Source organism: Etheostoma spectabile, chromosome 20 (assembly GCF_008692095.1).
Source record: "Etheostoma spectabile isolate EspeVRDwgs_2016 chromosome 20, UIUC_Espe_1.0, whole genome shotgun sequence".
NCBI lineage: Eukaryota > Metazoa > Chordata > Actinopteri > Perciformes > Percidae > Etheostoma > Etheostoma spectabile.
The window spans coordinates 23565609-23573954 of record NC_045752.1 but is presented as its reverse complement, the minus strand read 5'-3'; the positions used below and the strand labels follow the sequence as shown (position 1 = coordinate 23573954).

Below are 8346 nucleotides of genomic sequence, written 5' to 3'. Positions count from 1 at the left end.
GAGGAAATGCTGCACCAAGCTTCATTTGGACATCCCTACGCAGCAGCACTTGATAAGGAGGAGGGATGGACTTGTAATCTGTCAGATCTTAGACCTTGCTACGTGCTTTTGGTCGTTGCCCGGCTGAATTTTTGCGACATTTTTCCTGCATCTCTGTGGCACATCGCAGATATTGATACGTTTATTGTATTTTGTCATAACCTGGCTCGAAGGTATGACAAAAAGAGGAAAACACACGTTTGCTCAATTAAATGTATATAAATAAACAAACGTGCTATCAGTTTATCAGTAATGTGTGTAGTGTATGGATGTGTGAAGGTGTAGTAAAGCCAAAGTACCAAAGCAAACCCTAAAACAAACCAAGCAACCTTGAGGCGGGAGAGAGAGCGAGTGACTGCCCAAACACATAAGGACATGGGAGCAATCAACACATTCAGGTGTCAATCATCAGGCCTCATTACCCAATCCCCAGATCCCAGCAACCAATGGGACTTGACATAAGTACCACCATGGCCTTGAAAAAACAATCGTTAGATATAGTGAATCACATTTCATTTTAAACTTTAAACCACTTCAGTATTATCTCTTACACCCATTCAGTTCAGCGCAGGGACGTGTACAGCCATTCTGGAGGGCAGGGGCTCAAGTGAAGGGCAAGTAATTAATACATAATTTATTTTGAAAGAATGTAAACAAAACGTTAAATATATTAACACAACTCTGACTTCTTTACCATTTTTGTTTAATTCCCTCACACATACTGGAATATGCAGTTCACAGAAAAACCATGGTCTTCTTTAGTATTCACTGGGTTTATCACATGGGCAGGCAATAATGCCACAGTGTGCATGTTTTCTAGGCTACAAGTTTCAATTATAGAAATAAAATCAGTGACTGCACCAAGGAGAGGGACAAAGTTTCACTAATAATGTTAATTTTGCAAATGGAAATACACATTTTTTTATTTGTGTTATTAATAAATAACACTATAAAATAACTGCTATTTAAAAAATAATTTAAATTATGAATTATCTGTCAGCCCTCCAGCTCTCTAAAACTCAAATGTACTGTATTTGGGGGACTTACTGCTAAGAGAATGATTGCGACCCATTAGAAACCACCTCATGACTTGTTTATTCGTACATGGACCCTTTCCTTTCTGGATGCCGTGTATGTGGAGGTCTCTACGGCTTGCATAAATGGAGCCCCAGGAAAGTCTTTGGACACTTGGTTCAGCTTCGCTGAATCCTTGAAATCCATGCTGTAGACTTGCTTGTGCCCCTCTCTCTGCCAGTGCCTCTTATTTGTGTATGTGTTTGTCTGTTTCTGTGTGTCTTGTTTGTGAGCTGCAGACATTGTTCTTGCTGTTGTGTTTTTGTTATGTCTCCCTCCTTTCTGTATCTCCTCTCTTTGTGTTGCAGAGAAACATTTGATCGCAATGAAGGATTGTTGAAAAGCTGCGCTGTGTCTTGTTCAGTGTGTGTGTAGTGTACTTTTAGTGTATGTTGTCATTTGGACCAATGTTTGGCACTTTTTTTGGCTTTCATAAATAAAATAAACTAACAATTTTAACAATCGTAGTGCTGCACACAGTAGCAACCAGCATTTCAATCAGGAGATACTTTGTTGCAGTGGCTGGGTTGGATCAGTGGGTAGAGCAGGCGCACATATACTTTGAAAGTTCATGCAGAGGTCCAGGGTTCGAATCTGACCTGTGACAATTTCCTGCATGTCTTCCCCTTCTCTCTCTCCCCTTTATCACCTATCCTATCTACTAAAGGTGGAAAAGCCCCCAAAAAATAATCGTTAAAAAAGGAGATACTTTTTTGCAGATAGGCAAAGATTTAATGTACATGTGCATGATACGAAATTTACAGAGTTTTGGGGAATCAGCCTCCATTGTTAAAAATTTAAAGGGATAGAGAAGCCAGACATATTCCCCCCTGACGAAGCCTAGACACTGATGGTGCAGCAGGAACCTGGAGATCGAAAGTAGGACCTGACTATCGGAAAGAGAGGAGCTGGTTGGATGATGGGAGGGGAGGAGGAGGGTTGCACATTAGCCTGAAAAGACAGCTGATAGTAAGGAGAGAAGTCATTTAAAGCAGGATGTCATGCTGTGACTGGATCATGAATTTTTTGGCCAATTCTGGTTGGTTTACTGAAAAGTGAACAGCTAAAGGGAGAGATGGTGGTGATTGAAGTTTATTTAGAAGTCTTCCTGAAGAAATGTGCGCTGTGCTTCATTTCTTTGTTTCAAGTCTAAAGGAAAAAAAAAAACACTTGAACACAAAATCTTAGTGGACCTTCACTTTTCCTATGGCTACTTAAACCTTTTAACAACACTAGGCTGCCCCGAGATGCGCCTGCCTGTTAATCGGCTTGATATACTGCCTATCTTTAGGCAGTGGTGGCATAAAGGTTAGAGAAAAGAGCTTGTGGGAGGTCATTTGTTCAATCCCCAGAGCAAAAGGATAATATCTGGGGTGCCATTGGGCAAGGCCCTTAACCTCGAGCCGCTCGTTGGCCAGCAGATCAGACTGTGGTTGAACTGGGCAGCTTCTAGGTATGAATGTGTGTAACTGTTTGAATGTGATCAGGACCTTCCTGCAAAAGAGAGGCTGCCTCTCAGTGAACCTTCCGTGAATAAAAAATTAAATATTTTTTATGTATAAAAAAAAAAGCCTAGTCCAGAGAACCTGGATTATTAGGATACATCAGAATCACATACCGGTCACAGTCTGACTCCTCTGTTATACTGGACACCGGTGGCTTTGGTGTTCTTTTGTGACCCTTACTGGGTGTAGACATAACTTGCTGATGCTGGAATAAAATACTAGAATTAAAGGGCAATATCAGTATGTTCTCTGCCACAGAAGTAAAAAAAAAAAAACTGTTTAGAACTGTAGTCGGAGGTTTTTCCACACAGGAATTTATTTTAAATTAGTTTACTTCATTATTTAAATGTTTGACCCCCTTGAATTTGAACATCCAACACAGTGATACTTTAGATGTAATAGAAAATACAGGAAAACACAATAGGTCTCCTTTAACTTCTAGTAGGTTCAAGTAACCATCTATAACTCCACTATGAAAAATATCCCCCAAATCATATGAATTAAATTTAGATGCTGCTTAAAGTATGGCCAAGGGTGCCAGTAAATCTGCAGTAGAGAAAGTGTGAAGCTGTTTTCGAGCAGAAGAGGCAGAAATTGATTACTTTGCAAGAGCAGAGAGTATATAACTTCTCAGCTGGCAACCTTACTGACAATCTGCAGAGCTCTTTCTCTTCCCTTCTCTCCATCTCTCTCCTCAACATCCAATAATTCATTGGCATGACAAGAGTATTTTACCTTAATGCCTCCTGGTGAGAACGCAGGAAAAAATAGAAAACTAAACAAAAAGTACTGTGCAGAAATGACCCAATATCTGGGAGATTTGACGGCTCAGTGCCCAGCTGTACAAACATCTCTCTCAGTTCTAGCTATAAGCATTAATACAACAATGCTGGCTAATAACAATCCATCCATCCATATATCTTTATTGCATTTGACCCAGCTTAATGAGATACACTACAACACATCATAATGGGCTTTAAAAGGTAAACTGTGCCGTTTATCTATTGGCTCATGTCCCATTTTTGGTAATCTAAACTGTGAGGTAGCATTAGTTTTAATTACTAAAAGCATCTTGTGAAAAGGATATTTTAGTGAACACGAGAAGTGTGTAAGCACATTAATTCATGTCCATCAAGGCATCTACTTTTATCTCATTTAGAGCAAACAATTCATATCACTTCATTGATTAAACAAATAAGGATGAATATTTGATTTCCATGATGAATATGAAACCTGCAACCAATGTGAACATCAAAGATGAACTGGGAAAAAATGTGGCAATGGACCTTCCCACTCAGTGGTTTTAGTATTAGATGCACTTCCCAGTCAATTGTATTACAAAAGAATTGATTACTATTAACTGGATGAAGCCTAACCCCTAACGGCTGCACAATGGCTACAGAAAGTAAAACATGTAGACTTTATTTAATCATAAAATGACATTGAGCTCAATATCTCATTTACAAGTGAGACCTGACTACAAAATGAAAATTCCAACAAAAACCCACTCAAATGAAAATAAGAAATATTTAAATATTAAGACAGCATTATGCAAGTGTAATTGGAAAATAATTAAAAAAATTATAAACACACTGAAGAAAACCCGTTTTTAAAAAGTGCATTTGAAAATAACATTCATGCAAATACAAAGACCTATGATTGTAAAACAGTTCCAGTTAAAATGAATGAGATCTCTATCAATCAACCTATTGGTATTAGTATACCAATTTTAGATTACTCTTTAATTATTGGGAGAAATGTGACAAAATATCTAAAGGCTGTCTTACTGAGATGTTTTTATGTATTCATGATGTAATACATGACTGCCCAGCTACAGCTAAAAGTGCCTATTTTAAAAAAGTCAGCCCCAACGACCCGGGAAGAGCACAAAAGTGGAACCCAAAGCAAAACGGTAGCGGGGCCAATGTCGGAAAATATATTGAGAGGTGCACATAACAGTATGGAATAATAGCACAATGACCCCGAAAAACTCTCGGTTTCTAGGCTGGATACAAAACCTTCTGTAAGGGATAGGAAGACAACAAATACATCAGCAGAACGGAACCACTGTTAACTTTTAGCACGAAAGACCGTATGTTTCTACTAATTATTAAGTTACAAAGTTATGAATCAGAAGTGCCGTTTGACGTCACGTACGACGCACTCGACCTCAGAAGGGATAAAATGGCCTAAAATTGGCTACTTTGATTATAGCGCCCCCTAATGGTCTATCTTTACCAGATTTGGTACAGAGCCTCCAGGTGGCACGCCAAACAATCATCACAGGTTTGGCGTTGATAGCATTTACTGTGGCAAAGATATTGCAATTGCAAATTTCCCTTTTAAGTGTGTTGCCTTGTTGACAAAACCAACAAACGTTGATTATAGCGCCTCCTAATGGCCAATCTTTACCAAATTCAGAACAGAGCATTGGGGAGGTATGATCAACACTGCCCATATGTTATATGTTGATACCATTTCATTTGGCTGAGATATGATATATGTGGTTGGTAGCCTACTACCAAAAATGTGAGTTGGGCTTCAAATGTGCATACAGTAACGTAGCAAAATTCTTTATACAACGTTTTGTCAGGGCTACAAACCAGGTTTCGTCGCAAGCCTGGGACGAGTATGAAAAAGTAGGTTTTGTGCTTAGCGAAATATTGCGAAGAAAATATAAAGGTGGCCCATATCATGTGACTCAAATTGATCCAGAGAACACGTGGATGTAAAGATTTTTAATGTGTGATGTATATTGTGGGAGTTATAGGCAAAAAAACGTTTGACGTCACTGTAGCACCACCTAGTTGTCCACATGTGTAATATTTGGTAACTCAGGCCAGCGACCCATTGTACATCTACCCTGTTAATTTCAAGTAATTCACTGTAGTGTAAGTGGTTAATTTAAACGTGGGCCCATAGGCCACGCCCATTTGAACCACTGTAAGGGGCACCTCAGGAGTGGCCTTAGATGATAACCATAAGATGTTGTAAAATTTAGTTGAGCAGTTCAAGAAATAAACTTTTTTTGTATTTGTAGTTCCCCCTAGTGGCAATCTTTTGTGAAATTTGGTTTAGAGTCTCAGAAGGTCATACCAAGGAATAATCTAACGTTTGGCTTTGACAGCCTTTATTTTGGCCAAGATATGGCAAAGTTGCTGTTTTCACAGTTAGCTACACAAATTTGTGTGGAATATGCACACTTTTTATTCTATAGAACATCTTTACACAACTTTTTGTCAGGTCGTTCTGGAGATACGATGTGTCAAGTTTCGTGCAGATCCATTGCACGGTAGGTTAATTTTTGCATCTGAGGTCTTTGCAGAGTTTTAGACCAGTCCTGAAAATGGTACACCGCCACCATGTATGGTTTAGGCTGCAGCGGTAGTTTTACGCGGAGAGGAATAATAATGGAGAAGAATCATTAGCAAAACAATAAGGTTCCACAGCCCTGCTGTGTGAACCAGTCCAAGAATCCTCGGGCTTGGACCCCTGATTAAAGCTGCAGGCCGCGTTGGACGGGCCCTCACTCTTCTATGTGCGTTGAGGTTACTGGCGGACGCCGCTCCTTGCGACCATGCATTAGGCACTCAGTCACTGCAAATCATCAGAAATGAAAAGGGAATGCCCTGCAGTGTTCAATAATACCTCATACAGTTCATTAGCTGTGAAAGGGGGCGCGGTCAAAGCATAGGGATTGGGGCAAACCTTACCAATGAAAAAATGAAGTCTGATGAGTTCATTGATACCTCACATGAGACTCTACCTTTAATGGGTCACCAGTTATGAAAGGGCGTGGTTTAAACATAGGTGGCAGGCCAAACCATCAACAATGAAGAAGGAACTCTCTGCTGAGTTCAATGACACCTCACACAAGGGTTTACGGTTCAAAAGTCATAAGAGGTGGAGTGGCCTATTGCATGGGCGTGGTTAAACTATAGGGGGCGGTTCAGTATCACATGTAGACCACACAAGTGTTATGTAAATCGGATGATACTTGTCATAAAAGGCAAATTTCCTGTTTCCAGCGGGGGGGCGCTAAGACCAAAAGTCAATTTTGGCCTGTAAACTGTATGTCACCAGGCCTGGACTCTTGTCAAACCTAAAATATTTCGGGCAGATATGACAATAAAGTTACAATAACTTCTTTGTTCATCAACGTATGTTCAAAATGGCGGCACGCTGACACTGTTTGATGAAAAGTTTTTCTTTTAATAACTTTATCTTTAAGGTGTTGACGGGACAGACCAAATTTGAGGTTGATCTGATCCCAGAATCTCTAGGGTTTAATTACAGTATAGCACCTTTAGTTCCACTAGGGGGCGCTATGACTTTGAGCCAATATCAGCATATATGAGTCGTCAGCTTTGGACTCTTATCAACCATGAACAGTTTTGAGCCAATCAGACAATGTACACTCAAGTTACACCCACTTCCTGTTTCGAAGGCAAAATGCACAAAATGGCTGCCCCGCCACGGCCCCGTCCTATGACCAAAAGTTTTTCTTTTAATAACTTTTCATCTTTAACGTCTTAAGATGGCGCAGACCACATTTGAAGTTGATCGGATGAAATCTCTAGGAGTTTGTTAAAGTACGATGTGGAAATGGGAAAAAAACTTCTAACTTCAAACTTTCAATTCAAAATGTTGAATGAGCTCGTTTGTATGTCCTGGCATGCTACATATTTGTACCGAGTTTTGTTAGTCTACATTAAACGTACTGCAGGGGCTCAATTTTTTAAAAACAAGATGGGGAGTCCTCCCTTTATCCCTGATAGGGCGAGTGGAAAAAAATAAGACGGCCATCTTGCCAAGGCTCCGCTTTTTGTTCCAATCTCTACCCCTAGAGGTCCCCATCTCTAGATTTAAAACACTTAACAAATGGATATCTACATTTATTTGGCAAAACAAAAGACCAAGAATCAAACCTAAAAGAATGCTAAAGAAAATGGGGGCCTAGATTTACCTAATCTGAAATATCAATATTTGGCAGCTCAGCTTAGATCAATTGTTGCATGGATATCTCAAGCCATTTTTTTGCGCCCATTTCCAAAACCCTTAAAATACGTAAATTTTCACCAGGACTGATGCATCGGCCAATTTTGGTGAGTTTTTGAGTATATAAAGCCCCTCAAAAAGGCGATTTATTTGTTGGAAGAAAGAAGGAAGCATAATTCCTCCAGTTTCAATAGGGCTTTTGCTGCTGTCGGCCCTCGGGCCCTAATAAGATAGTTCTAATGGCATTTCCAGACATGTTTTAACTTCATTTTGTATGTTTTTTACAATACACTGATAGTTTTGGACGGTCCTAAAATATGTGTGTGGTCCGTCTATAGTGGGCGGGGGTGTACATAATTTATCCCATTCCTCCTGCTTTTGTAAATAATGTCTAAGCTGTAGGTATTTTGTAAGATAACGGACCGGAAGGTCATTTTTACGTTGAAGCTGTTCGAAGGACATCATGTCTCCTCCTTCAAATAACCGATCCAGCATGATTAAACCTTTTTCTCCCCACTTTTTTAACCCAACGCCTAATTTGGATGGAGTAAAGTTGGTGTTATGTGCAATCTTTATGCTCCAGATATTGACATGGTTGATCTTAGCTTCTTCCTCACCATAGATCATATTTTTAAAGTGGTTCTTACACATTGATTGCTATTATTTATTTTCCAGGTAGCCTAATTCATAAACTGAATCGTGTCCAAGTGCACTTCTGTGCAGTCTGTCT

The 8346-nt window shown here is 39.6% G+C and overlaps 1 long non-coding RNA gene across 1 annotated transcript; it reads left to right on the top strand.

Moving 5' to 3' along the window:
- Positions 1-256: 256 nt before the first annotated feature.
- LOC116670610 (uncharacterized) lies at positions 257-4522 on the top strand. Its single transcript, XR_004327068.1, has 3 exons — positions 257-320; positions 2567-2576; positions 4512-4522. It is a non-coding gene; the product is annotated as an uncharacterized LOC116670610 (long non-coding RNA).
- The last annotated feature ends 3824 nt before the right edge of the window (positions 4523-8346 follow it).